At 40.8% G+C, this 27,856-nt stretch overlaps 1 protein-coding gene across 15 annotated transcripts in view; it reads left to right on the forward strand.

Moving 5' to 3' along the window:
* LOC140204125 (ETS-related transcription factor Elf-1-like) overlaps positions 1 to 27,856 on the forward strand; it is a 303,788-nt gene that overhangs the window by 181,647 nt on the left and 94,285 nt on the right. For 2 of the 15 annotated variants that reach the window (XM_072270512.1, XM_072270506.1), the window contains exon 2: positions 26,727 to 26,796. The exons of the other annotated variants lie outside the window; for them this stretch is intronic. The gene's annotated coding sequence lies outside the window, so the exon portion shown is untranslated. The remainder of the gene's footprint in view (positions 1 to 26,726; positions 26,797 to 27,856) is intronic. 15 annotated transcript variants of the gene reach the window in all.

Consider the following 27,856-nt stretch of genomic DNA (forward strand, 5'->3'; position numbering starts at 1 on the left):
CAAAATATCTATTGTGTTTACTTACTGATACAGAACTGTTTCCTTGACACACAGCTTTACACATTTGAGGGTTTCAGCTGCCTGGTTCTCATAGCCTTCACAACTTTATTTACTCTCTTTCTGATTGTTCCTTTTTCCTTGTAAAAATATGATTAATTACTCTTCCACAGTGTGATAGATAATGAAACCAATTATAAAACAGAAAAAGACCAAGACAATTGCAGGCATTGTAGTTTTGCTTAGAGGTACAAACAACATGCTTAGTCTATGGTGTTCCCTACAAGATTGGATGGGTATTTTTAATCCAGTGAATATCTTGTAAACAAGTAATTATGCTTAACACTCCTCCATTGTTTGAGTGAAGCGTACAGATTTCTTGGATGAAAGTTGTAAGTACACATGATATGAAAATGATACCAATTACAGTGGTAGCATGACAGTTTTGAAAGCGTTAGAAGTTGTGAGCTGTAGGTTTATCCTTTCAATAACTCCACAGCACATTGGTTCAAACTCTAATTTGTCTGAGGATTTACAAGTCTCATCCCAAATTCATTTCTCCCTCCTACCAAAGGGATTAACAATATTAGGACCAGTGGCCCTGGTAGCAATACATAGGACATAGGTAAAATGACTTGAATTCAGAGTAACTCTACAGATTCCTGAATTGTCTACAACAATCTGCTGGAAGAATTCAGTGGGTTGAGTAGTATCTGTGGGAGGGACACATAGAGTCAAACCACTGCAGATTATTGACCCAAAATGTCACCAATTCCTTTCCTCTCACAGATGCTGCTTGATCTACTGAGTTTATCTGAAAGGTTGGTTGTTGCTCCAAATTCTAGCATTTGGAGTTCTTCGTGTCTTCATGAATTATACGTTAAGTTTTGTTGGAAATATACAACATACATTTTCAGTTTTAGAAAAAATACATAATGTTTCAGTTGAATGTGGTTGGTGTTCTCTGTCAGAGGTGTCAGATGGACGAGGCCTGAAAACAAGCCTTGTGTGTTCTCACAGATGGATGTAATCCTCTCCTGCAATACAAAGTTGTTCCTGGGGTTCAGGCCACTACTTAAATCCAACTCAGGATTATGAAGCTTGTGCAAGTTGATCATTTTCAGATTAACGTTTATGGCTTACAGTACTGTGCAAATGTCATAGGCACATACAGGTGCCTAAGACTTTTGCACTGTACTGTATTTGTCAATGTGGAACAAAGAGTCCGTTTATAAATCTGGTGGGAGCAAAGGATGTTGGGAATGGTGAGTGTGGAGCACCGCAGGAGAGGTGTGGGACAGGTGGCAGAGAAGGAGTGCCAGTAGCTGGGAGTGGCGCGAGTGCAGACATACCAGCTCTGAGACACCAGACAAAGTCATTTGATTCCAAACAACTGGTTTATTGATCATTACAGAATGTCTCTCTGGTGCTTCCATCTCCCTCATCTTTCCTTTCGCCTTTTCCCAACTATGATGTCCCTCTCCCTGCCTGCTTCCCACTCTCAGTCCACAATAGGGAACCATGTTAGAATCAGGTTTATCATCACTCACATATGTCATGAAATTTGATTTATTTTTGTTAGCAGTGCAATACATAAAGTTACTACACTACCGTGAAAAAGTCTTAGGCATGCTAGTAATATATATATATATATATATATATATATATATATATATATATGTGTGCCTAAGACTTTTGCACAGTACTGTATATATAGGGAAACCAACTGCAGGGTTTCGACATGAAGATAATGAAAGGCACTAAATCAGCTCTGAAGTGTCTTGCTCTGGGTAGGTAGAACCTGCTTAACCAGAATCATGTAACACACATCAAAGTTGCTGGTGAACGCAGCAGGCCAGGCAGAATCATGTTTTCATTCACCACACTCTTTTGGCCAACAGCAAATCAATCATTTTCGATCCTTCTTAACAGCAAACTTTCTGAGTAAGATAGAAACAGAAACAACTGGAAATACTGAGCCGGTCAAGCAGTATTCAATAAGTCTTATGACCTCATTCTATCAGAGATATTTCCTTTGTTACACAAGTCATTCTCCCACCTTCTGTCCAGCAGAAAGTTAATGGATTTTCCTCTCTTTTCACTTCTGATGAGGGCGCTGGTCTGAAATTTTAACTCTTTCTCTGAATAATGATAGTATCCAAACTACTTAGTACTTCCATTACCCTTTGTTGCCTCAGATTACTTTCATTTTTGATCTTTCAGGTAGTATTTTAATAAGAGTTTTAATTATCTGGTATAATATCTTTTTACCCGCACTAATGTCAATTTTGTTTGATGTTCCTGTGATGTAGCTTGGGTTGTTTCATTACATTAAAGATTATAAGTAAATGCAGCTGAAGCTACCTTGGCACAAAATGTTAGAGTCTAAGATTATTTATATCTCAACCAATGTAGCTAACTCTGATGACCTGGGCATTCATTTCAGTAGTTCTGTGTGGTGCTTGTTGTGTAAATACTGCTTCACATTGCAACAGTCACTTAGATCATTCGATGGCTATTGGACATTGAGCTTTCAAAGTCATCTGCAGATCAAAGGTGCTTTATAATTGCAGGTACTTCAATTAGAAAATTCATTTAAAAATGACGTTACTTCTAAAACACTCCCTGGAGTAATGTTCCACAATTCTATCTCCTTTACCACAGCATTGAAGAAGGACAGGAAAAGAGAAGTTAGGAAAGCTTTTACTTGGAGTAAGGGGAAATATGAAGCTATCAGACAGGAACTTGGAAGCATAAATTGGGAACAAATATTCTCAGGGAAATGTACGGTAGACATCTGAGCATCTGGCAATGATCCTTGCATCATCAATTGGTACGGGAGATGTTCCGAAGGATTGGAGAGTTGCAGATGTTGTTCCCTTATTCAAGAAAGGGAGTAGAGATAACCCAGGAAATTATAGACCAGTGAGTCTCACTTCAGTGGTTGGTAAGATGATGGAGAAGATCCAGAGAGGAAGAATTTATGAACATTTGGAGATCCATAATATGATTAGGAATCGTCGGCATAGCTTTGAATTTTTTGAGGATGTGTCTAAACACATTGATGAAGGTAGAGCAGTAGATGCAGTGTATATGGATTTCAGCAGGGCATTTGATAAGGTACCCCATGCAAGGCTTATTGAGAAAGTAAGGAAGCATGGGATCCAAGGGGACCTTACTTTGTGGATCCAGAACTGGCTTGGCCACAGAAGGCAAAGAGTGGTTGTAGACAGATCATATTCTGCATGGACGTAGGTGACCAGTGGTGTGCCTCAGGGATATGTTCTGGGACCCCTCCTCTTCGTGATGTTTATAAATGACCTGGATGAGGAAGTGGAGGGATGGGTTAATAAATTTGCTGATGACACAAATGTTGTAGGTGTTGTAGATAGTGTGGAGGGTTGTCAGAGGTTACAACAGGACATTGATAGGATGCAAAACTGGGCTGAGAAGTGGCAGATGGAGTTCAGCCCAGATAAGTGTGAAGTGGTTCATTTTGGTAGGTCAAATATGATGGCAGTATTTAGTATTAATGGTAAAACTCTTGGAAGTGCGGATGATCAGAGGGATCTTGGCGTCCGAGTCCATAGGACACTCAAAGCTGCTATGCAGGTTGACCCTGTGGTTAAGAAGGCATTCAGTGCATTGGCCTTCATCAACCATGGGATTGAGTTCAAGAGCCGAGAGGTAATGTTACAGCCGTACAGGACCCTGGTCAGACCCCACTTGGAGTACTGTGCTCAGTTCTGGTCACCTCACTACAGGGAAGAAGTGGAAATTATAGAAAGGGTGCAGAGGAGATTTACAAGGATGTTGCCTGGATTGGGGAGCATGCCTTATGAGAATAGGTTGAGTGAACTTGTCCTTTTCTCCTTGGAGCGACAGAGGATGAGAGATGACCTGATAGAGGTGTATAAGATGATGATAGGCATTGATTGTGTGGATAGTCAGAGGATTTTTCCCAGTGCTGAAATAGCTAGCACAAGAGGGCACAGTTTTAAGGTGCTTGGAAGTAGGTACAAAGTGGATGTCAGGGTTAACTTTTTTACGCAGAGAGTGGTGAATGTGTGGAATGGGCTGCCGGTGACTGTGGTGGAGGTGGATACGATAGGGTCTTTTAAGAGACTCCTGGATAGGTACATGGAGCTTAGAAAAATAGAGGGCTGTGGGTAACCCTAGGTAACTTCTAAAGTAAGTACATGTTCGGCACAGTATTGTGGGCCGAAGGGCCTGTATTGTGCTGTAGGTTTTCTATGTTTCTATATACTCCAGTTGAGATATTTATGCAAACTCACAAATTGTTTATAATTTATCACAATCTATTATTTTCATTGAATATTTGATTCATTGGAAAGAAGCCCTTTTGGCGTCTTACAGATATTGTCATTAATGGGCAGTCTGCAAACAAAAGAATTTTTGAGCTGTGAATATGCTTGTATTTACTCAAATTTAACATAGTGGTAGGTGGTTGCTTTCAATAATGACAGAGCAGTGTGGCAGTCAGGTTCACTGAGCTGTGGAATTTAACAATATTGATAATCTGCAAACAAAGCCTATTTCTGTATTTGAGGTCTTCATGGCAAGTTGCAGTGGCATTGACAATAAATTAGCCACTAGCCACGTGTGGCTAATTGAGAATCCAAATGCAGCTCATTATTCTTCAGAAGATTAAACAGCCATGGAGTAATGTTGAGCTCTTGTGTGTGATCATGGAAACAGCACAGTACTGTATTTGTCAACGTGCAGTGGAGACCAAATTTGTAAATCTGGTGGAAGCAAAGGGAATGGTGAGTGTAGAGCACCGCAGGATGGTTGTGGGATAGGTGGCAGAAGAGGAGTGCCAGGGGAGGGGGTTTGGTGCAAGTGCAGACACGCCCAGCCCTGAAACATCTGGCAAGGTCAATTGATTCCAAACAATTGGTTTATTGATCATCACAGAATGTCTCTCTGGTGCTTCCTGCTCCCTCCCCTCTCCCTTCCCCCTTTCCCAACCATGATTCCCCTCTCCCTGCCCCCTTCCCGCTCTCAGTTCGCAATGGGGACTGATATCAATATGATGATAAGAGGTGCTCTGTGTTGGTAATATGCTTGAGTGTCAGTGGTAGGTGATTGGCTTTCTCTTGTTGGAGAATGGTCATTGGTGCTTCTGTGATGCATCTGTTAGTTACCATTTATCAGCCCAGGTCTATGTCTCTCTGCATGCTTCCTGTATGAAAAAGACCAAATTGCTTTATTGACCCTCTGTCAGATCTCAAATCAATAATATCAATCCCATTCCCCTATTCCCATGTATACTCATGCCCCATCACAGCCCATTTATGACCCACCAGCACTGAGGATAGTAGATAGTGGCCAGTTAACTCACCATCCAACACATGTTTCCGACGTAAAAGGTGACCAGGGTGGCCCAAGAACAATCTAGGCAGACTAAGAAAGAATGTACAAATCTACATGGGCAGCAGTAGAATTAAACCTGCATCTCAGGGGCTGTGTGGCAACAGTACTTACTGTATGTTACAATTGAGGAAGGGAAAGCTTGCAACTCTATTCTGTTTTTACACTTCCTCAAAAGATCACAATGTGCTTTGCAGCTTATAAATTAGTTCTAAAGTGTTGCTATTGTTCAAATAATTTACAGAATTATCTATCTCTATGCATTCAGTATAGACAAGGTATTATACTCAATTCGTTAGTTACAAAATTTGAACATTAAGAATGTTTTTCTTGTGGTGCTGAACTGGGACAGTAAGTAATGTTGCTAACAGTCACTGCATTCTTAAAATGAGTCCTTCAGATCAACATGAAACAACACAAATGTCCTTGTAGTTAAACGTGGTTTAATGGTTTTGAATTGAATTGACTTTCTTACATCCTTCAAATACGAGGAGTAAAAATCTTTACGTTATGTTTTTAGACTATCTACATAGAAACATACAAATTCAAAGCATGAATCAGCCATATGCCCCCCTCCCTCAAGCCTGCGCTGAGATAAGATTATGATTCACCTAAATGATACCTCAACTCTGCATTTTTGTCTATTTGCTATCTGTAACATATAAAAAAAATTCCAAGGTTGTGCTTTTTGAGGGAGAATTCCAAAGACCTGTGGCCCTTCACCTCATCTTTTTTTTAATCTCACCTTTGACATAAATGGCTAACTCCTTATTTTAAAGTAGTGAAAAATAAATCTATACTCTGCTGCAGAGGAAACATCTGCTCTACGTCCACGTGCCTCATTATCTTGCATGCAAAAAAAATCTCACTTCTCACTCTTTCAGTCTGAAATGTTTCTTATGCATTAACACATTGAACTCAAGTCATCTCTGGGAGTGTCTTTTACAATATCCAATGAAATACTTTAATATGCATTAATTAGACAGGAGAAAGATGGAGCGTCTGGCAAACTGCTGATTATAAATTAATTGCCCTGCCCTCCTACTCTCCAACAATATGTCAAGGTAAGATTTAATCCTGGCCAGTTCCTGATTTAAAAATAACTCTATTGCAGCGTTTTAAGACATGATTTCTCAACAGCTACGTCAGCTTCCAGTAAAGCCAACGGCTGGTTTACTACCACTTTAAAAGCAATCAGTACCGATATACATGCCTAAAGGGGCTACAGTTCTGTTTTTGCCTGGCATCTGAGAGGGGGTGAATCTCCTTCTCACTTTGCATGTACACAAGGAATTTTACAACATGAATCTTTATTGTAGGCCCTCAAATTTGAAAATTGAAAGTAATGAATTGTCTATTTACAAAAAGTTTCTTCAGTTTGTTGCAACCATGTTATGGTTCGCAAAGGAAACTGATTCGTTTGTGATCTTTCATAATGCACAATTTCTCTCCAGTCTACTTAGGAGAATGGCTCTTTTGGCAAGTATAAAACAAAACAGTGTCTCTAAAGTGCTTACACATGGTTGCTTCTTTCAAATTTTCTGATATTTTCCATAAACAATTTAACGAACCAGAGAGAATTTGGTTTGAAAGGTTTTGCCTACAAAATTGGATCCATTTGTATGCATGTGTTTATCAGTGATGTACAAATGAAAAGGCATTTTATATGTGTGTTGAGTTGTATTTTGGCCATCTTGCAACATTTGGAAAATAACTGGGATACTTCGAGGTGTGCTTCATTTTTTTTGGCATCTCGTGTGATGATATTGAGTTCAGTGCCTGCAAAGCCCTAAACTTAAAGGGAGATTTTAAGAGCTATCTGATATAGGTACTTACTGGTATGCTCACTATTGAGAGGTTATACTGTATCAACCTATTTTTCACTGCCCTGTCCAGTCTCTGTGATGAGGTCTAGCTGCCAGTACCCATTATTTGAATGGTGGGATCTCTCTTCCCAGCAAGCAGGAGATACTTCGGAGTTGTTTAAACACAGTTTATTTTATAGTCATAGTCATACTTTATTGATCCCGGGGGAAATTGGTTTTCGTTACAATTGCACCATAAATAATAAATAGTAATAGAACCATAAATAGTTAAATAGTAATATGTAAATTATGCCAGTAAATTATGAAATAAGTCCAGGACCAGCCTATTGGCTCAGGGTGTCTGACCCTCCAAGGGAGGAGTTGTAAAGTTTGATGGCCACAGGCAGGAATGACTTCCTGTGACGCTCTGTGCTGCATCTCAGTGGAATGAGTCTCTGGCTGAATGTACTCCTGTGCCCACCCAGTACATTATGTAGTGGATAGGAGACATTGACCAAGATGGCATGCAACTTAGGCAGCATCCTCTTTTCAGACACCACCATGAGAGAGTCCAGTTCCATCCCCACAACATCACTGGCCTTACGAATGAGTTTGTTGATTCTGTTGGTGTCTGCTACCCTCAGCCTGCTGCCCCAGCACACAACAGCAAACATGATAGCACTAGTCACCACAGACTCGTAGAACATCCTCAGCATCGTCCGGCAGATGTTAAAGGACCTCAGTCTCCTCAGGAAGTAGGATTTATTTTAATGACTCATGTTTAGATTTAGACAAACAGTTCTTGACATGCATTTAACACTCACGGAGGATTTCTAATTTGTAAATGATTTCTGAATTAGGAAAGATTTATAAACTATAAAGGATTTCCAAGTAAAGTTACAGTGTCTACAAAGTAAAAGACCATACCAATGAGTTACAGATGAATGAGTCATCCAATGCAAAAACCAAAGGCTGAGGAATGAATTCTAGTTCTTTCTTCTGTCACTCTGTCTTTCTGTCATTCTCCTTGTCATCCCTAACAATCCCCATTGCTTTCTAACATTTATACTGGTTTGCTACTAGTTGATGTTATCAACGTTTGATGTTTTTCAGGTAACTTTGCTGTAAAAAAGTAATTCACACAGATAGTTTGAAAGCTTCTGGGGACAGAGGTCCCAGACACCCAAAATTAATGGTGTGAAGGCCGACTCTCTGAGTATACAAATATCTCAACTATTGATTGATCAACTATACCTGTGACCATCTTTGATGTGCTAGGTGACAAAATCAGTCTGGTCTGCAAGCTTCCTTGAACTCAGTCACAATGGAACAAGTAACTTAGCCAGTATTGTCTGGTTTGAAGCAGACCAATTATTACAGCTTTGTTGTCTCATGCTCATGAAACAGGCCTACAAGAATTCATTATTTACTTGTTTACAACAAGAAGCTGAGTAAGGGATATTGCCTTACTCAGTCTCTGTGCCTTCTTTTTTGGGAAGGACTCTCCACCCTGCACCGATGACCCCTTCTCCTACCTTAAATCCTCTTCCTCTTCCTCTTCCTGAACACCCCGCTCTGGCCCTCTGCCTGCACTGGGTCTTTTCATTGCTAATTGACAACAAGACATCAATCATCTCAACTTCACCACTTCTCCCTCCATTTCCAATGTCTCTCCTTCCAAAAGCACTGCTCTCCACTCTGCATTGATTCTAACCTCACCATCAAACCCGCAGATGGGGGGAGGGGAAGTGCTGTCGTGGTCTGGTGTACTTACCCCTCGAGCAAGACTCCACTAAGAAGAACCAGACCATTGTCTCCCACACCACCACCAATCTTATTAACTCTAGGGATCTCCCATCCACTGCCACCAACCACGTGGTTCCCTCACCCTGCACGTCCCATTTCTAACTCCCACCCAAGGTCCGCATACCCAATTGTCGGGGTAGACCCATTGTTTCTGTTGTTCCTTCCCCACTGATCTTATATCTGCATTCCTCAACTCAGTTCAGTCCCTTCCTTCCCACATCCGTGACACTTCACAAGCCCTGATCTTTTCAATGATTTCAAGTTCCCTGGCCCCGATCGTCTTATTTTCACTATGGATGTCCGGTCCCTATACACCTCCATCCCCCACCAGGAAGGCCTCAAAGCTCTCTCTTTTTTTCTGGATACCAGACCCAACCTGTTCCCCTCCACCAACACTCTCCTCTGTCTGGCGGAACTTGTCCTCAATCTCACAAATTTCTCCTTCCCCCACTTCCTTCAAACAAAAGGGGTAGCGAAGGGCACTCACATGGGCCACAGCAATGCCTGCCTTTTTGTTGGCTACTTGGAACAGTGTATGTTCAAAGTCTACACTGCTATCACTCTCCAATTTATCATACGTTACACTGATGACTGCACTGGTGCTGCTTCCTGCACTCATGTGGAGCTCATCGACTTCATCAGATTTGCCTCCAACTTCCACCCTGCCCTCAAATCTACCTGATCTATTTCTGACACCTTCCTCCCCTTTCTCAATCTCTCTTTCTCTATATCTGGTGACAGCTTATCTACTGATGTCTTTTATAAACCCACTGACTCTCACAGCTACCTGGACTATACCTCTTCCCACACTGTTACTTGTAAAAATGCCATCCCCTTCTCTCAATTCCTCTGTCTCTATCACATCTGCTCTCAGGATGAAGCTTTTCATTCCAGAACAAAGGAGATGTCATCCTTCTTCAAAGAAAGGGGCTTCCCTTCCTCCACCATCAATGCTGCCCTCAACCATATCTCTTCCATTTTGTGCACGTCTGTCCTCACCCCATCCTCCCACCATCCCACCATCCCACCTGAGATAGGGTTCTTCTTGTCCTCACTAACCACCCCACCAGCACATAATTCTCCAGAACTTCTCCAACAGGATCCCACCACCAAGCACATCTTACCTTCCCTCTACTTTCTGCTTTCTGCAGGGATCGCTCCCTACATGACTCCCTTGTCCATTCATCTCTCTCCACTGATCTCCCTCCTGGCACTTATCCTTGTAAGCAGAACAAGGGCTATACCTGCCCCTACACCTCTTCCCTCACTACCATTCAGGGCCCCAAACAGTCCTTCCAGGAGAGGCGACACTTCACCTGTGAGTCCGTTGGGGTCATCTACTCTATCCGGTGCTCCCAATGCGCCCTGCTATATATATCGGTGAGATGCGATGTAGAATGGGAGACCGCTTTGCTGAGCACCTACAATCCATCTGCCAGAAAAAGCAGGATCTCCCAGTGGCCACCCATTTTAATTCCACTTCCCATTCCCATTCTGACATGTCAGTCCATGGCCTCTTCAACTGTCATGACAAGGCCACATGCAGGTTGGAGGAGCAACACCTTATATTCTGTCTTGGTAGCCTCCAACCTGTAAAGAAGGTGGGGAGAGGGTGGGAACCAGGGCCTCTGCCTCTTCCCTCTCCAGTTCTGACGAAGGGTTCCAGCCCAAAACGTTGACTGATCATTTCCACGGATGCTGCCTGACCTGCTGAGTTCCTCCAGTGTGTTGTGAGTGTTGCTTTGACCCCAGCATCTGCAGAGTATTTTGTGTATCTCAGTCCAGAGCTAGACTCAGACCAGGCTGTCTCTGGTGTTAATGGACCCCTGGAAAGTATTGTAAAACAAATCCCAAGTTCCTCATACAGAGCATGATGTTACCTAGTTACTCTTGATAGGGAGATGGTCTTGAAGGAAGCAAGGATATCATACATCTGGAACAACTATGCAGCTGAATTTTGGAAGGGATTAAAAATTATTCAAGTCTTATAAATGCAGACAATAAATCACAATTCAGTTCCAGTTAAGGCTGTTGCCTCACATTTCCTGCAACCCAGGTTCAAGCTTGACCACAAGTGCAGTGTCAGTGCAGCCCCTCTGCACTTCCTCTTCCTTCCTCTATCCCTAACCACCTCCTCTTTCCACAGCACACTGCCGCCCCACCCACTGCCACTTCTGTAACTCGTAGAGGAACTGGCTTGGCCCGAAGATTCTGCGGTTTCAGATCAAGGCGGTCGTTCTGGGGAGACAAACATCACTGTCTATTGCATACTTCATTTCAACAAAGACTATGGGTAGCACAACGTAATTGGTTTGTTATTGGTCATATGAGGTCATTGTCATATTGGTCAGTGAAGACTTCTTTGCATGCAAACCATCCATTTCAAAACGTTAGTACGTAGAGAAATTACAAAGGGAAAAGCAATACCAGGGCCCAGAATATATTGTTTAGTTAGAGAAAACGTACAGTGAAGGCAGACAATAGGATCAAGGGCAACAACAAGGTACACAGTGAGATCAAGAAATTATCTTTTAACACAGCTAGTGCCGCAGCTAGTAGATATTAAGACTTTGCACCCTACAGTGGCCCTGGTTCAATTTGACCTGCAGTGCTCTCTGAGTGGAGTTTGCATGCTCTCCCTGTGACATCATGGGTTTCCTCCAGTTGCTCTGGCTTCCTTTCTCTCTGAAAGATGCTCAGGTTGGTGGGTTAATTGGAAACAGTTAAATTATGCCTAGTGTGGGTGGGTGGCCAAAGAGTCAGAGGAGATTTGATGGGCAAGTAGAGGGAATGGATTACAGGTCAATGTAGGGGAGTGGTATCGATGGGATTGCTCTGAGAACCAGCACATATTCAAAGGATCAAACAACCTCCTTTTATACCTTGAGGGAAAATGGAAAAGTCCTGATAAGAGCAGTGTGATGTAATTAAACGTCTCTGTATTTGAGTGCAAAGTATGCAAACCCTTTTCTGTTCTCCACAAGCTTTTGGGCCTCATGTTTGAGAATTTTACTTCAAGGCTAGCCTTGAACATAATAAGCACGATACTCCACCTCCTTCATGGCCCAATTAACGAGGCCCTTTAGGGTCGGCGTACTCTTTCATTTCAGTGTCTTAAAACGTAGAACAGTACAGCACAGGAAAAGCCCGTTAGGCCCATGGTGTTGTTCAAGGCTAATTAAACTAACGACACCGAATCTCTTCTCTCTGCACATGGTCTATTTTTCTCCATTCTCGGCATATTTATGCGTTTGTTGTAGGGCTTTCTGAATGCCTCTATTAAATCTGCTTCCACCACCAACCCTACCAGTGCATTCCAGACACTCACCACTGTCTATGTGGGGTGGGGGGGAAGCCTGCCCTGACGATCTCCTTTGAACTTCTCCCCACCACCCAGCTTGAATGCATGCTCTCTAGTATTAGATTTCCTTCTGAATTTTCATCGCCTATGTCATTCACATTAATTTCAGGACTGAAACTTTAATTTCAGTGTACTGTGGAATAGTCCTGGTTAGTTAGCTGGAGTACCACTTTATAAAACTGTTAACCGCTCATCTGAGCGGCTCAGGGTCCCTGAGTGAAAATATTACTGCCAGCCCAGCACTGCGTTTGTAATGAGGAACAAACTAATCATTGTGGAAGGCTCAGAAAATTCAAAGAGCATTGTTGAGAAAAGTTTGCAAGTAGCTTCCCCTTAAAAAAAAACATTTCTCTGTGACAGTTGATTCTTCTCAGAGGTGTGAAATGAATATTTTTATTTCCATGACAGTATTAGCAAGTACTTAAAAGCAATCCTTGCTGTGTGAGTATAAAACTATCTCAAACTAGAACTGGAAGAGTTGAACAGTATTTGTCTCTTTATGTTCACAGAATATGGACAGCTAGGAAAAGAATCTAAACACTTCAAGCATATTAGGAACAATATATTGCAGCTAGACCAGGGAAGTGGGAGTCCTTTCACTTAGAACTTTGAAGGTTAAGAGAAGATGAGTCAAGATAGCCTATTTTTAATAAAGATTTATCACAGGAAAGAGTTGATAATTAATGAACAGAAGCAGTTTGCACTGACGAGAAGGTTTATAATCATGTAAAGTGGATTAAAAATGATTATAATTAAAATACAGTAATCGAGTGAAAGACTTGAATTTAGTTAATTCCTACAGTCTGCAATTCACTAGCTGACAGGGCTGTAGTAGTAAATTTGTTTGGAACTCTCAGGGGAATGTTGTATGCCCTGTCGCCTGGACTTGATCATTTTAATCAGAGATCCCAATGATCTACCATAAGGAAGCACATCCCTTAGGAAAACCATTTGGTATAAATGGAAGAAAAATCCATAATGCAGTGTAGTGCTGCGATATTTGTGCTCACTGAAAAATAGAGGAGTGTCTACAGGTACTTGAACCTACTGATGCAGACACAGACAAATGGATGCATCCATATTTATGTCATTAAATGACACTTCTAAGTTAAAGCACTGTACACAGATGGTTAATTTAAAGTTAGCTGAAATTGTTTGTTGTTGGTTTATGTTATTAGTTTAAAGCTCGTGCCACTCCGGTGTCTCTGCTGAATGCCGGAGGATCTATGAGCTTTTGGATCAGGTGCTCACCTGCTTGGGTTTGCCTAGACCATTGGGCTGCTTCAGCCTCTTATCTTCACCTGTGAAACAAAAGCCTATTGTTTATTTGTGCTCCGCAAAGCCTTTTACAAATCTCTGTCCAGGACTCTTCCATTGCTTCTACTCAGCAGTCTCTTTCCCTCCAGGAATTCTTGACCTACTGCCCACTGCTCTGTCTCCTACCCCTACCCTCTCCCAAGCTTTTCATTGCAAACATTCAAAGGGCCATATTTCCACAGAAGTTCTTTTGGCCTTTTAGGTCAATGCTGCTTCCCAAGGTCCTACTTGCCTAATTTATGTTCAGTGATTGGGTGGGTGAATTTGAGTGAAATTATCCCCTCTGATTCAAGAGCCTGATGGCTTAGGGGTAATAACTGCTTGTGAATCTGATGGTGTGGGACCTGAGGTTCCTGTACTTACTTCCTGATGGCAGCAGTGAGGAGAAAGCATGGTCCGGGTGGTGGGGGTCTTTAATGATGAATGCTGCCTTTCTGCGTCAGTGCTCCGTGATGATGTGCTCAGTGGTCGGGAGGGCTTTACCCATGGTGGACTGGGCTGTATTCACTAGTTTTTGTAGGATTTTCCATTCCAGGGCATTGGTATTTTTATACTGGGCCATGATGCAACCAGTCAATAAACTCTCCTTCATGTCATGCCGAATCTTCGCAAACTTCTAAGGAATTAGAGGCGATGCCTTGCTTTCCTTGTAATTGCACTTACATGCTAGACCCTGGACAGTTCTGCTGAATTGATAACACCGAGTAATTTAAAGTTGCTGACCCTCTCCATTTCTGATCCCCCGATGAGGACTTGCTCAAGGACCTCTGGTTTCCACCTCCTAAAGCCAATAATCAACTCTTTAGTGTCCCTGACATTGAGTGAGAGTTTGTCGTGGTGGCACCACTCAGCCATATTTTCAATCCCACTCTTATATCCTGACTCGTCACTATGTTTGATTCGCCCAATGAGAGTGGTATTGTATCTCCTGCCAATTTTGCTGTGCCCTCACGTGCTCCCAATGAGGAGAAGCCTTCCTTCTGCATTTTGATTGGTCACATGCTAGGGATTCCAAGAAGTTAAGGAATGTTAGATCTTTTTTTAAAGAGGATTTTGAGAACATCTTGTTCTCAAAGTTGAAGCCTTTTCTGCACCAGATGCCCATCTATTCTGGTGACGAGCACCCACTGTTGGCATGATACTGCAGCTTTGATGACTGAGGTTAGAGTGGCCTTGGCTCTGGAGTGAAGGTGAATGGTTTTCTATTCACCCTGTGGATTAATACTACTTTAGCAGAAAGCTTGTTGGAGAGGTGAGCTGCAATATTGCAGTGAGAAAGATTGGGGGTATGATTTGACTGATGCCATTGCCTTGTTTGGTCCCAGTCTGCACAGAATAACTTGTGTCTGCAGTGCAGCATTTTGCTGGAATATATTATTTTTAGTATATATTATTCAATGCTGATACCTATGCATACAGTCACTCCTTACTTGTGAACTGTGTAAATGGTAAGAACAGCCAGTTCAACACTACAGCACGACGGAACCTGATCTAACCCTGAATTGTTCACACACAGCATCCTTCAGCAAGAGTCACTGAGTGTTGCTGAACATTTGCGACCAACCTTGATAGCTTTCTCTTCTCTCCCCACATCTGTCAGCTGAAATTGGCCCATGTTGTTGAATTGCTGATTTGGTAAACAACGTGGTCATTAAAGGCTGGGAATTAACCTCGGCACTTGTTGACCTCTATAGGTGAATGGTCTGGCATCTCTTTGTTGGATTCTGTTTTAGTTCTGCTTTCCAAAGAAGAAACCAATGTGTTTTTTCCCCCCAAATTTTAAATAGATTGTGATGTATATCAGCCAGTCTTTGGCTCTGACAGTTATATGTGAAACCCCTTTTTACTGGGCATCATTGGAAATGCAACTCGTTAGCCCCTTGCTAACAGCCACTGGACTCTACGGCATGAAACGGTCTTTTACAGGCTCCGTACACCTCGAGTGTATACAACTTTGGTTCCGCCAAACCCATGAGGTTGGGATATTTTGCCAACCCAAACCCCGGTTTGTGTGAATGTTGTACGATTTACTGCTCCCCCGCCCCCCCGCGTGATCACCTGTTGGCAAGAAATAACAGACTGTACACTGAATACAATTATAAAATAACTTTATTTATGAACTTTAACTTAACCAAAGAGTTATTAAAGAAAATAAAGAAACATACAAAAAGAGCCCAATCTAATCAAACAGTCAAATGTGCGCGTAAGTTGGAGCTCATTTTGAAGTTGTCTGTAACTGACATGCTGGACCCTCAGATAGTACACAACATCTTCCGAATGTTGGTCAAAATCCATCTCAATCAAACAGGCCCTCCCACGGGAATACTTGTCCATTCTCCTTGAAGCCATTCATCTGCACAAAGCACCTTATGCAACAGAAATGGCACCCTCAGTCATCTTCCCTGCTGTCTTCTCCCAGCTCCCACCAAAAATGATCTGGACCCACACCAGTGTCCTTCACAAAACCTCTCCATCCACCGTTCTATAGAACCTTCTCCCAATTCCACCATCCTGATTGGCTGACATCACATTCCGAAGTTGGACATCAAAGCCTCTTATCTCAGCTCAAACCCAAACAGGCTGAAAGCAGAACAGACTGCTCTTACAGAACTGCTAAAATGAAAAAGCTGCAGCATAGCAGTAAGGTTCTTAACCAGGGCGTTACATATACTTCAAGAATTAATTTACTAGCTATGCAATTAACATAGGCTTGGGTGTTCTGCTTAGTTTGAAGTGATGGTCAACTCCACCACAAAGGACTGTCTGTTTCTTTGACCCTATTGTCAAGATATTCATGGTACTTCTCTGTGACTTGGGATCTTTGCCAGTTTGAGAGTTGAATCTTGTAAGAAGCACTCTTCAGGCTGTATCTGCTAAAGAGGCAAAAGGGCTGGCTGGGATATAACCAGCCACCGCTACTTTACCCATATATGGGCTACCTTCACCAGGCTACACCAGTACACCAGTACTGCTTGGTGTACACTTTAAAGTTAAAGCCTGGATCCTACATGAAAAGACGGCTCGATGAAAATATATTGCTTAAGGTACTTCACTCTGCTCCTGTCCTCAGCAATCCCTCTGGACCAACCGCATTCTCTGTTTTTGTTCTGGATTTCCAACATCTGATGATTTATACTCGGTGTAAAAATAGCTTCGTTGACATGTGAGACTAATTGACTTTCAGAGGAAAACAGGGTTTTTCTCTGTAACCTGACCCACAAATGTATCCTGTCTTCATTGAGAATGGAGCCAATACTTAAAGGAACAGTGCATTAGACACTGGTAGATTGACACATTGAGCAATTGATGAAATGAGTACAACTGTCATCACCAGACAGCCCAAGAACGGACAACTTTTTAAACAGTTGCTGACTGTAAAACAAAAATAACAAGATGTTGCAGACAATTTTGGATTTATTCTGTCACTTTATACATGAAAGACAATATATTACCATAGAACCAAAGAAACTACAGCACAGAAACAGGCCCTTTGGCCCTTCTTGGCTGTGCCGAACCATTTTCTGCCTAGTCCCACTGACCTGCACACGGACCATATCCCTCCATACACCTCCCATCCATGTATCTGTCCAATTTATTCTTAAATATTAAAAAAGAACCCGCATTTACCACCTCGTCTGGCAGCTCATTCCATACTCCCACCACTCTCTGTGTGAAGAAGCCCCCCCTAATGTTCCCTTTAAACTTTTCCCCCCTCACCCTTAACCCATGTCCTCTGGTTTTTTTCTCCCCGTGCCTCAGTGGAGAAAAGTTTTCTTTTCTCAAGCTTAAATAAAATGCAACTTAAATCAGCTTCATATTTCAAATTATACCACAAAACCTATTTGCCACTTTGGCCATGGTCTCCTATTCTATAGTGGTGGAGTCATTATAAAGTTAAATCAGTCTCATTTATCCCTTTACAATCACTATTCAAGAATTCCCTACGTGGCTCATTATGTTTAGTCTCTGAACTGCATTGATCCAGAAAGCTCCCAATAGTTTATTGAGTTGCTTATGATTCAATATCATAGCACAAGCAAGTGTCACTTCAGCAAGCTAGTGGAGGACAGATAGTATTTGACAAATCACAACCAATATAGCAGTCAGTGTCATCGTGGAGACGCGGCAAGCAAACCTCCTTGTGCAGTCCTTTTTCTGGTTGGGTGAGAGATCTTGGTGAAAACATCTGTAATGTTTTTCTTCATGGTTCTTAACAGGTCTCAAGATCTGGTCTACTGACGCTCCAAACCTCTTGACTTTCCTTGAACTGATTTACATGGAAATTTGATGCAAAGAGCAATTAGCTGTGAACACTAAGAATATTCCCATCTGTAACTCATACAACGTTAGAAGAACAGCAAGCAATTGCAGATGCTACAAGTATGAAATAAAGGAAAGAAATACTGGGAATATCGATAGTTCAGGCAGTATCCTGGAGAGAGAGAGAGAAACAGAATGAACATGTCTTATTCAAATCATTTATCAAAGTCTGCAGTATTGTTTCTCTTTCAATACATAAAACTCATTTTGTCTCAGGAAAGAAAATGTGTTTTTTTTGTCACCTCTGAGCCTCCTCAACCATTCTTCAGTGGAAAGGGATGATCAGCAATTTTTATCCCTGGGAGTTTTGGGAGAGTCATATTACCATTGTGGGTTATCTTGTTGACCAGTTCACTTACTTCTTCACACTAGACTGGGACCTTTTGTTAACCTGTCCGCTCATAAAGTGGAAGTAAATCAGAAACTTGACGAAGTTAGTTGAAAAACAGAAGTAAGTCCCTACATTACCTGTATCTAGTTTTACATTTTCATAAAGCAGATAACTAATAATGTCTAGACTAAGAATTCATAACAGAGGGAGTGCCTATTGAGCTGCATGTAAGGACACTGAAAAGTCTACTGGGATGTTCAAATCAGAGCGGTAAATAACTTCAATTTTACATTGTAAGTAAGAGATTAGGTACATAAATGTATTTTCATTGCGTTGAATCTTTCCCTTTGCACTTCAGAATGCTTCTATTGAATTGTGGGATTCTGATATTTTTTGATCCACGGTTCTTTCATAAGTCAAGAATGAGACATAAAAATTATTGCTTCACAATTGTTTTATTAAGGGCTAAGAGAACAAAGAGATAGAAAAGGAGAATAGGAAAAGTGTAGGTGTCAATGGCGAAGGAAAACAAAGAAGAGAAGAAAGATGGCAAGCCGTTCTGTTCAATTTTGAAGATAAGAGTTAACCAATCAGATAGCTCCTATTCAAATAATTCAATACCAAAGAAGCTTCCAGAATAATATAACGAACAGTAGTCACTTGGAAACACACTGAACAACTGCGTATACTGTTCATAGGTAATTATATAAAATACAAGCAGGCACAAAAAAGTTAAACTGCAAATAACAATTATACAGTCTAATCCAACATTCAACCCTTTGATTCTAAATCACATATTGAGAAATATTTGATCTGAAAATTCAGGGGCAGGAAAATTTGTGGTATCTACATTATGTACAAAATAGTTTAAAAAAACTACTTAAGGATTGGAAGTATCAAAGGGTATTTATAGGATTGTGTCATTGTTTGATAAATTGTCTTTGTAAATAGATGCATTTCCATAAGTTTGAACCACTCTACTAATGTTCACCCTTATATACACAAGTAAAAAAATATAGGTTATGATATAATGACAAATATTATGACTCATAATAGAGTAATCCCAACTTCCTAGACTTAAATGAATCCAATTAAAGAAATCACATACATAAGATTTTAGATGCTTCTTTATGAATATGATCAGACAAATCAGTTATGCCTTCAGACTTCAAAGTTGCTGGTGAACGCAGCAGGCCAGGCAGCATCTCTAGGAAGAGGTACAGTTGACATTTCGGGCCGAGAGCCTTCGTCCTGATGAAGGGTTTTGGCCGGAAACGTCGACTGTGCCTCTTCCTAGAGATGCTGCCTGGCCTGCTGCGTTCACCAGCAACTTTGATGTGTGCTGCTTGAATTTCCAGCATCTGCAGAATTTCTTGTGTTTGCCTTCAGACTTGTCAGGTACCTAAGTACAACATTCCTTGCCTATAACATAGGCACTGAGTCAAAACAACCACAGTGCTTTCGTCCTCACAGGTATCACTGTAACTCACTTGCAATGGCTGGTGTGTACCCACTTACTTTTACCTTCTACTTTCACTGCCAAGTTAGTAATTAACAGCACTTGATAAGGACTTTCCCGTTGAGTCCCCTGTTGTTCTTTATGTGACCTCTTAATCAGGACCCACTCACCAGGAATTGGGGTATGTCCTTCTTCTGGTGGACCACTCCAAGTGGTTGAGAAGTAGACTTGGGTTAACAGCTTGGGCTAATTTCATACAATAGTTAACCAAACTGTCTGCCATAATGTGTGTATCAGCTTCTCTTAGAATCAATGGCTGGGAGGTCCCTCAAAGCCATGTGATAAACAGTGGGACTATTACGTAGCCCTTGTGGTAGCCTCGTCCACTGGTATTGTTGACCATCAACTGTGAAAGCTAACCATGGTTGACATTCAGATGACAGTGCTATAGACCAGAATCAATTGGCCATATTAATAACTGAAAAGCAATTGTGTGATGACCTCAGAGGATTGAAAATAGTTGATGGATCTGCCACTGGAGGGGTTGGCCTGTCAACACATTGATTAGAAATCCTGTAATCCACCGTCAGTCTCCATTTGTAGGTTCCATCTTCCGTCCTGTGTATCTTCATTGGTCTTCATTTGAGCAAGCCATGATGTAGCTGCAATCCTATTGTTTCATCATTTTCATCCTCACTTCTTTACTTGCTTCATTAACTTTACCCACTCATCACACATTCGATCACACTGACCACGTGATCATATCTTTACCATGTGTTCCATTTCTTTCTTTTTCCTCAGGCATTCTCTGGATCTTATCACTTGACTTCTTAATACAGTTAACATTGGTGGTATTCCTCATCCTGATATTTTCATTAATCTTATCAAACTCAGATGTTTTATTCAGGTAAAAGTTTAAACTCGCAGTCATTTGTTCACACATAACTGGAGATTTTGCAGACATTGCCCCCTAGTAATCATATCTGGGATTATTTATTCCTTTTCTCACTTATTGTTGTTAGAAGAACAGTGAAACGGGGAGCACATCTACTGAGATGTTCCACTAGTACTCTTGAAATTTTGTCTTGGGACAAACAGAATATAAATTAAATTAAGAGAAACGCACACAAAGTAGTGGAGGAAATCAGAAAGTCAGGCAGCATCTGTGGAAGGGAATAAAGACCATAGGCTGTCGGAGCAGAATTTATTCCCCATTTCCCCATTTATTCTTTCCTCTTCTCTCTTTCTTTCTGTAATTTAAAACTTACTTTATTACCTACTGTCCTTGTTCGGATGGAAAGCCATCAACTTGGCACAAGATCTGTTTCTCTTGCCACAAATACTGCTTGTCCTGCTGAATATATTCAAGATTTTTAGCTTTGATCACCATAGTTGGATATGTTTGAATTTAAGAAATTAATTATTGAGCCATAGAGCATTACAGCATAGATGTAGGCCCTTCAGCCCATCTGGTCTGTGCTGAACTGTTATTCTGCCTAGTCCCATCTACCCGCACCTGAGCCATAGCCCTCCATACCTCTGCCATCCCTGTACTTATCCAAACTTATCTTAAGTTGTATTTATAACTATCTGGTGTAGAGAACATTCAACTTATTTTGCATATTTCAATGAGTTTAAATACTGAAATAAAAACAGATGATGAGGCCTCCGTCAGTGAGGATCAACCACAGTTATGGCGTCCTAGCTAGCTAGATTTGCAAGCCAGGGCAGTACGTTGTGGAGAGCAAGCTGTTGCCCATGTAGCAAGCTCCCCCTCTCAGTGTATCTGATGAACCCAAACGAATGGCAGAGACTGATACAGTTTGGCACCAGCAGAGTCGCAGGAGCAGCCGGTCAGCGTTGAACTCAACGTAGGAGTGCCTTCGGGACTTCAGCTCCAGATTTTTCCCTTGGGGTTTACTCCTGAAGGCTTTCCCATGAGTGGGTATAGCTACAAGGCGGTTTGATGAACCTCATCTACCCAAAGCGACTGGTTTTAAGGTGCCAGTAGCCCACCTTTGCCCCTTTTCCTGTCTATAAAAGTGGTTCCGCTGGACTTGGTAGTCAGTCTATTTGAGACCCACGCCATTAGGAGCATTTAATAGGAACTTGTCCCCCACTCCCACAACCTTAAGGAACCAATAAAAACAGAAAATGTTGGAAATACTCAGTAGGTCAGTCAGCATCCATAAAAAAGAAACCATTAACATTTCAGATCTGGGGCACATCACCAGAACTGTGAAAGTGAGAAACTTAAGCAAAGGTAAATACCTGCTTAGTATTATCGGAAACTGTATTTGATTTAATGATGTAATCATTGACCTTCTAAGTTTCTGGGACTTCTCATTGTATAAGTTTGTTGTCAATTTTCCCACATTAAAGCAGCAACTATATTGCGAAGTAGCTTACTTGCCGTAAAGTATTTTGGGAGTCTCTGCCATTGAACAGTATTATTTCTTCATTTTTTTTCTTTCTCTGTGCAGGGTCTTGAGACTAGTTCAAGGATGCTAATAAAAATACAAATACTTTTGTCATTACTGAACAATATTGTAAAGGCAGCAAAGCTCATTAATGTCCACCATTACATTACTGAGTTTTTCTTTTTACTGTGCAGTTGGCTTTTCTCTTTCTCAATTCTGACAAAGGTTCCCAAACTTTAAATGTTATCCGTTTCTCTTCCCACAAATTCTGCCTAAGGCGCTGAGTTTTTTTTTTACCCTTGCATTTTCTCTTTTAATTCAGATTTGCTGCAGTTTTTCCCCTTTATTTTCATTTAGTTTAAATTCTGGATTTTTTTTTTGCCTGGGTGTGGATTGAATCGCAGTGTTCTGTACGCAGACATCAATGAAAATCTGTTAAATAAAAGACAATTTTTTATGTCGAATTTGGTTGGAACATTTGCACATGAATAATAGCCACTTGAGAGAAATGCCACAGGGCTTGTTATTTTGGGAACCATTCCTCAGCTTGACACAACTGTGGTGGAGAAGGAGAGCTTGAAATATTAATGATAAGAACATTACAGAAATCTTTGACGACAATTGAAAAGAAAAATGTAATTCGTTTTTCTTTTTTATTGTAAATTCTTCTTTTACAATATTGCTCAGTCTATAAGAAAGTAGTTACATTTTCATGTCACACATCCTTGACAGTTTCAAGACACTTTACACAGAGGAAAAGCTTGCATTTGTGTTGTACTTTTCTAAAGTACCGACTCCCAAACTGCTATACTGCGAGATACTTTGTGAGGCTGCTGCCATTGTAAGGTAGAGAGTTCAGTAGCACAAATTTATGCAAAGTGAAGTCCCAGAAACTAGCAGAATAATCCTTAGATTAAATGGGAATTTAATATTATACATGGCTTCATCCGGAAAGCTTCCTCGTGTTTCTCTCAAGAAGCCCCGCATAATCTTTGGATCCACCTGACAGGCTAAGTGGCCAAGACTAGTCCAATGAGCTACAGCTTGGACAGTGCATGCTTCTTCATTTCAGTTGGGATTTTGTGTTTAGACTTATTGGATTTAGCCATCTCAATTGGAGAAGAGAGTGCGAGAAACCCTGGCAAGGCTGCCACCTCACAGCATTTTAAACCATTCATTTTTTTTCAATCATAGTTATTTTTCTAATGTAGGGAAATGTCAATTTATGTACAGCAAGATCCCGCAAATATGACAAAGATGAATGCTAGGGCTGGCTAATGGTATTAAATAACAGATAAAAGTAGCCTTGGCACTGGTGAACATCCCATCTCCACTTAGAAGTATGTTGTGGGCCAACTTACATCTAGCCTTAATTGAGCCTCATTCTTAACGTCTCATTTAAAAGATGACAGATCCATCAGTGGTCTTCATGTTTTCTTTACTCTGAGCTGACAAAATAATATTATTGAAGCTAAGCTGACAAGTTCCGGTTCTAGGTTTCTGAAACTAGCTTGAAGATAGTTACCGTCATGTGTCTTTATCAGCCTAGTATTTCCAGTACCTAGCTGAATTCTCTCAAGCCCAAGCACCCAATTTAAAATGTGTGTTCTGGACAAGTTCTTTGTTAAGCTTTTATAAATGTTTATCTATATGGACAGCAACTTGGTTTATAAAGAACAGTATTGCTATGTTATATACTGATATAATTCTTGTACTTCAATAGCTCATGAAGTAGAAAGCTCTCTGTCAGTGGTATTTTTGTTCTGTCTGAATCATCTCACAACAGAATTAAGGTTATAATGATCAGACGTCATAAAGAATGGAAAGAGGCCTTTCAGCCCATTTCTCCTGTGCTGACCATCTACCACCATTACCTGACCATTACCCTAATCCTACATTGATCCTATTATACATTCTTATCAGCTCCTTAACTGAACCTACATTCACCCCCAAACATATTGTACTGATCACTTGCACAGCAGTGATAATTTACTGTGGCCAATCAACCCATCAATCCACATCTCTTTGTGATGTGGGAGGAAGCTGGAGCAAGCCCACATGGTCACAGGGAAAAGATACAAATCTCATACATGTAGTACCCAAGGTCCAAACTGAACCCAGGTCTCTGATGCTGGGAGGCAAAAACTCTACCAGTTGTAGCATTAATTAAGTGGTATTTGATTACAGATTTTAGGTTTCTTTCAATATGTGCACTGCCATTTAACGCCACAGACTACACCCATCCAGGAACCAAATGTGTCTTCAACACCGGTACAAAACAAAGATATCGATGGATTGATGCCATATTGTGGCCTTACTGGCTCATTGCAAAGTGATTGTGGACAAAGAAAGGAAAGTGATTTTTGTCTGCACATGTTGAAATTAATTATTCTTATTAAATGCCTCATCATTTAAAAAAATCTTTTCTCACTGTAAATGTTCAAATGTACATTGACAAGAGTATCCAAAGAGTTTCAAAGAATTTTCTTCCGTCTATTTTTGGCATATAAAGTAATAGAATTTAGTTGGAATTTTAATTTAGCACAGAAGCTAACCATTTATCCCAATAAACCTAAGTCTCTGGTCAGGCTCCAGACAAGCTTCACTTTTCAATGTGTACTGCTAAAGAACACATGTCCCTAATGACCTTTGCCTCAAGGAGATACCCATTTGATCTGCTGCAACCACACCCCCAAAGTTTCGTATTTCATATTTTTGTCATTCTCTTGAGTAAGGTGACAGATGAATTAGTTTATTGAACTTATTAGTGACTATCCTCAATAATTAGCCTCTATATAAATGTTGCACTGTTAGTAATACATGAATCACAATGCATATAATGAAGGCAGGCTGCCTCTGAATACAAGTATATGTATAAACCTATACCACATAAGAAATGGAATTCGATTGTAAACAAGGTGGGACAGCGGAAACCTGATTGGTTGAGGATTAATTGATCGGGAGGGACGGATGATGAGGGTATATATACTGCCGGACTAGTTGTGCCGATCATCATCCCTGACGAAGATGGCAGAGTTAGTCATCAAAACATCGGTTAAAATCAATTCACGTACCCGGTTGGAAGCCTGAGAAGAGTTTTCTTGTATATCGATGTTATAACAGAAATTCTTGGTGCCTGTATGAAGCACGTGTTGGAATAATAGTGTTGTTTTAGTTATTGGCCTGTTGAAGTGTCTGGAAGTTATCTACGTTATATTGTGTTGCAAGCATTTATGTTACACTGCTTTGGAGGTAGGTATTCACAAGTCTCCATTGATTTACGTTGTTGAACTGAACCCATGAAGGTTTATTGTGACCTGATCAGAATGGCAATGCTTTATTTAATTATATAGATGCATACAGTGTTTCCTAAATGTTGTAATGTGATGCAAGGCTGACTAGTTTTAACAGAGTTGAAAGGAGATTCAAAACAAACTGGACTATTTGAATTTGCTCTTTTGTGTGAGGTAGCAGATATGGAGAATACCTCTTGCACTGGTCTGTGCTGCCCTTGAACAAAAGAGAAAAGACCAAAGTAAAGTAGTTGCTTAATTAGAACAAATGTCTCCAAGCCTCCATAATTGTATGGTAATCGTGATTGATTTCCGAGGCATTGTGATGGATTTCCTCATTTAACTGCTTACCTGAGGAAGATGCCAGGAACAGAGAAAGTTCACTTCCAGTGTTACTGTTACATGTATTCTATTTTACAATGCTTTTTTTAAGCAACAAAATAAATTGTGGTTGGTAAACCACAGTGATTATTATTAATGGCCGTGTCTTGTTGTCCTTTATAAGATGAATTGGAAATGTAATACAAATTTAAAGGCTCCTTTTTGCCTTTAATTCTGATTAAGCTCTTTTTGCCACCATATTGAAAGCAATGATTGGATAACCTTTGTCAATCTTGTAAAATCCAATAAAGTTTTACTGAATATTGAGTTCCCTATTCAGAACAAATCGATCAATATTTCAACTATGAATATCTCTTGCATTTAGTAATTGGCATTATTTGCATATACAGCTGATTACAGGCAAAGTGTATGAAATTTTCCTTGTGGAAAATCTCTCTGCTGATCTGCAGACACCTGACCCTTCAGAGTATTTAAAATAATAAAGGGTGTAGAGAATACAGATACAGAAAGACTGTTCCTGTTGGCAGGTCAAGGCTTTCCACAAAAACCTTTCTATAAATTAATACACCAGTATAATAGTAGTTTGGTACTATGCCAATGTGGGCATCATGATGATGTTATAGAAAAGTCCAGAGTCCAGGCATTATTTATTATTTATTCAGAGTGATTTTGCATTTACAGATATAGCAGTGTCCACCACTTTATAATGGGTCCTTTAATATGTGGATGGAGTTCAACGAATACTCCTATTTACTTTAGACTTTCCCACCATTGAACAGCCTGAGTGAACCGTCTTCACTAAAACATGCTACAGTCCAGGGTGTCAGAGTAGAAGTGACAAGTTTGGTGTCTTTGAGACTGTTCTTTCTGTTACCCCACAGAAGTAATCAAATTGTTCAAAAGGAGAAAAACAAAGCTGATGGTGAAATCACAAGGAACTGCCTCTCACAGGTAGCTTTTATACTTTATTGTCGCCAAACAATTGGTACTGGAACGTACAATCATCACAGCGATATTTGATTCTGCGCTTTGCGCTCCCCGGATTACAAATCAATAGTAAATATTAAAACTTAAATTATAAGTCATAAATAGAAAATAGAAAAATGGAAAGTAAGGTAGTGCAAAAAAAAAACCGAGAGGCAGGTCTGGATATTTGGAGGGTACGGCCCAGATCTGGGTCAGGATCCGTTCAGCAGTCTTATCACAGTTGGAAAGATGCTGTTCCCAAATCTGGCCGTACGAGTCTTCAAGCTCCTGAATGTTCTCCCAGAGGGAAGAGGGATGAAAAGTGTGTTGGCTGGGTGGGTCGTGTCCTTGATTATCCCGGCAGCACTGCGGTGTAAAGTGAGTCCAAGGACAGAAGATTGGTTTGTGTGATGTGCAGCGCTGTGTTCACGATCTTCTGCAGCTTCTTCCGGTCTTGGACAGGACAACTTCCATACCAGGTTGTGATGCACCCTAGAAGAATGCTTTATACGGTGCATCTATAAAAATTAGTGAGGGTTTTAGGGGACAGGCCAAATTTCTTTAGTTTTCTCAGGAAGTAAAGGCACTGGTAGACCTTCTTGGCAGTGGACTCTGCTGAGCTAAATTGTAAAGGTGAATTGATTGTGAAGGAAGCTAAGTTGTGTTCTTGTTTTCAGGGCCAATAATCAGAGGGCAAGCAGCACAATGGGAGTACGAGGGGGAAGGTGGAGATCATAAGACATAGGAGCAGAACTAAGCCTTTTGGCCAAGAGTCTGTTCTACCATTCGATCATGGCTGATTTATTAGCCCTTCATCCCCATTCTCCATAACCTTTGATGCCCATACTAATCAAGAACCTAGCAAACTCTGCTTTAAATATACCCAATGACATGGTCTGCTCAGCCATCTGTGGCAGTGAATTCCACAGATTCACCACCCTCAGGCTAACTAAAGAAATTCCTCCTCATCTTTCTAAATTAATGGCCTTGAATTCTGAGAATGTGCATTCAGGTTTAAGACCCCCCCCCCCATAAGAAATATCCT

This window comes from Mobula birostris, chromosome 10 (genome assembly GCF_030028105.1).
Source record: "Mobula birostris isolate sMobBir1 chromosome 10, sMobBir1.hap1, whole genome shotgun sequence".
In the NCBI taxonomy this organism is placed as follows: domain Eukaryota; kingdom Metazoa; phylum Chordata; class Chondrichthyes; order Myliobatiformes; family Myliobatidae; genus Mobula; species Mobula birostris.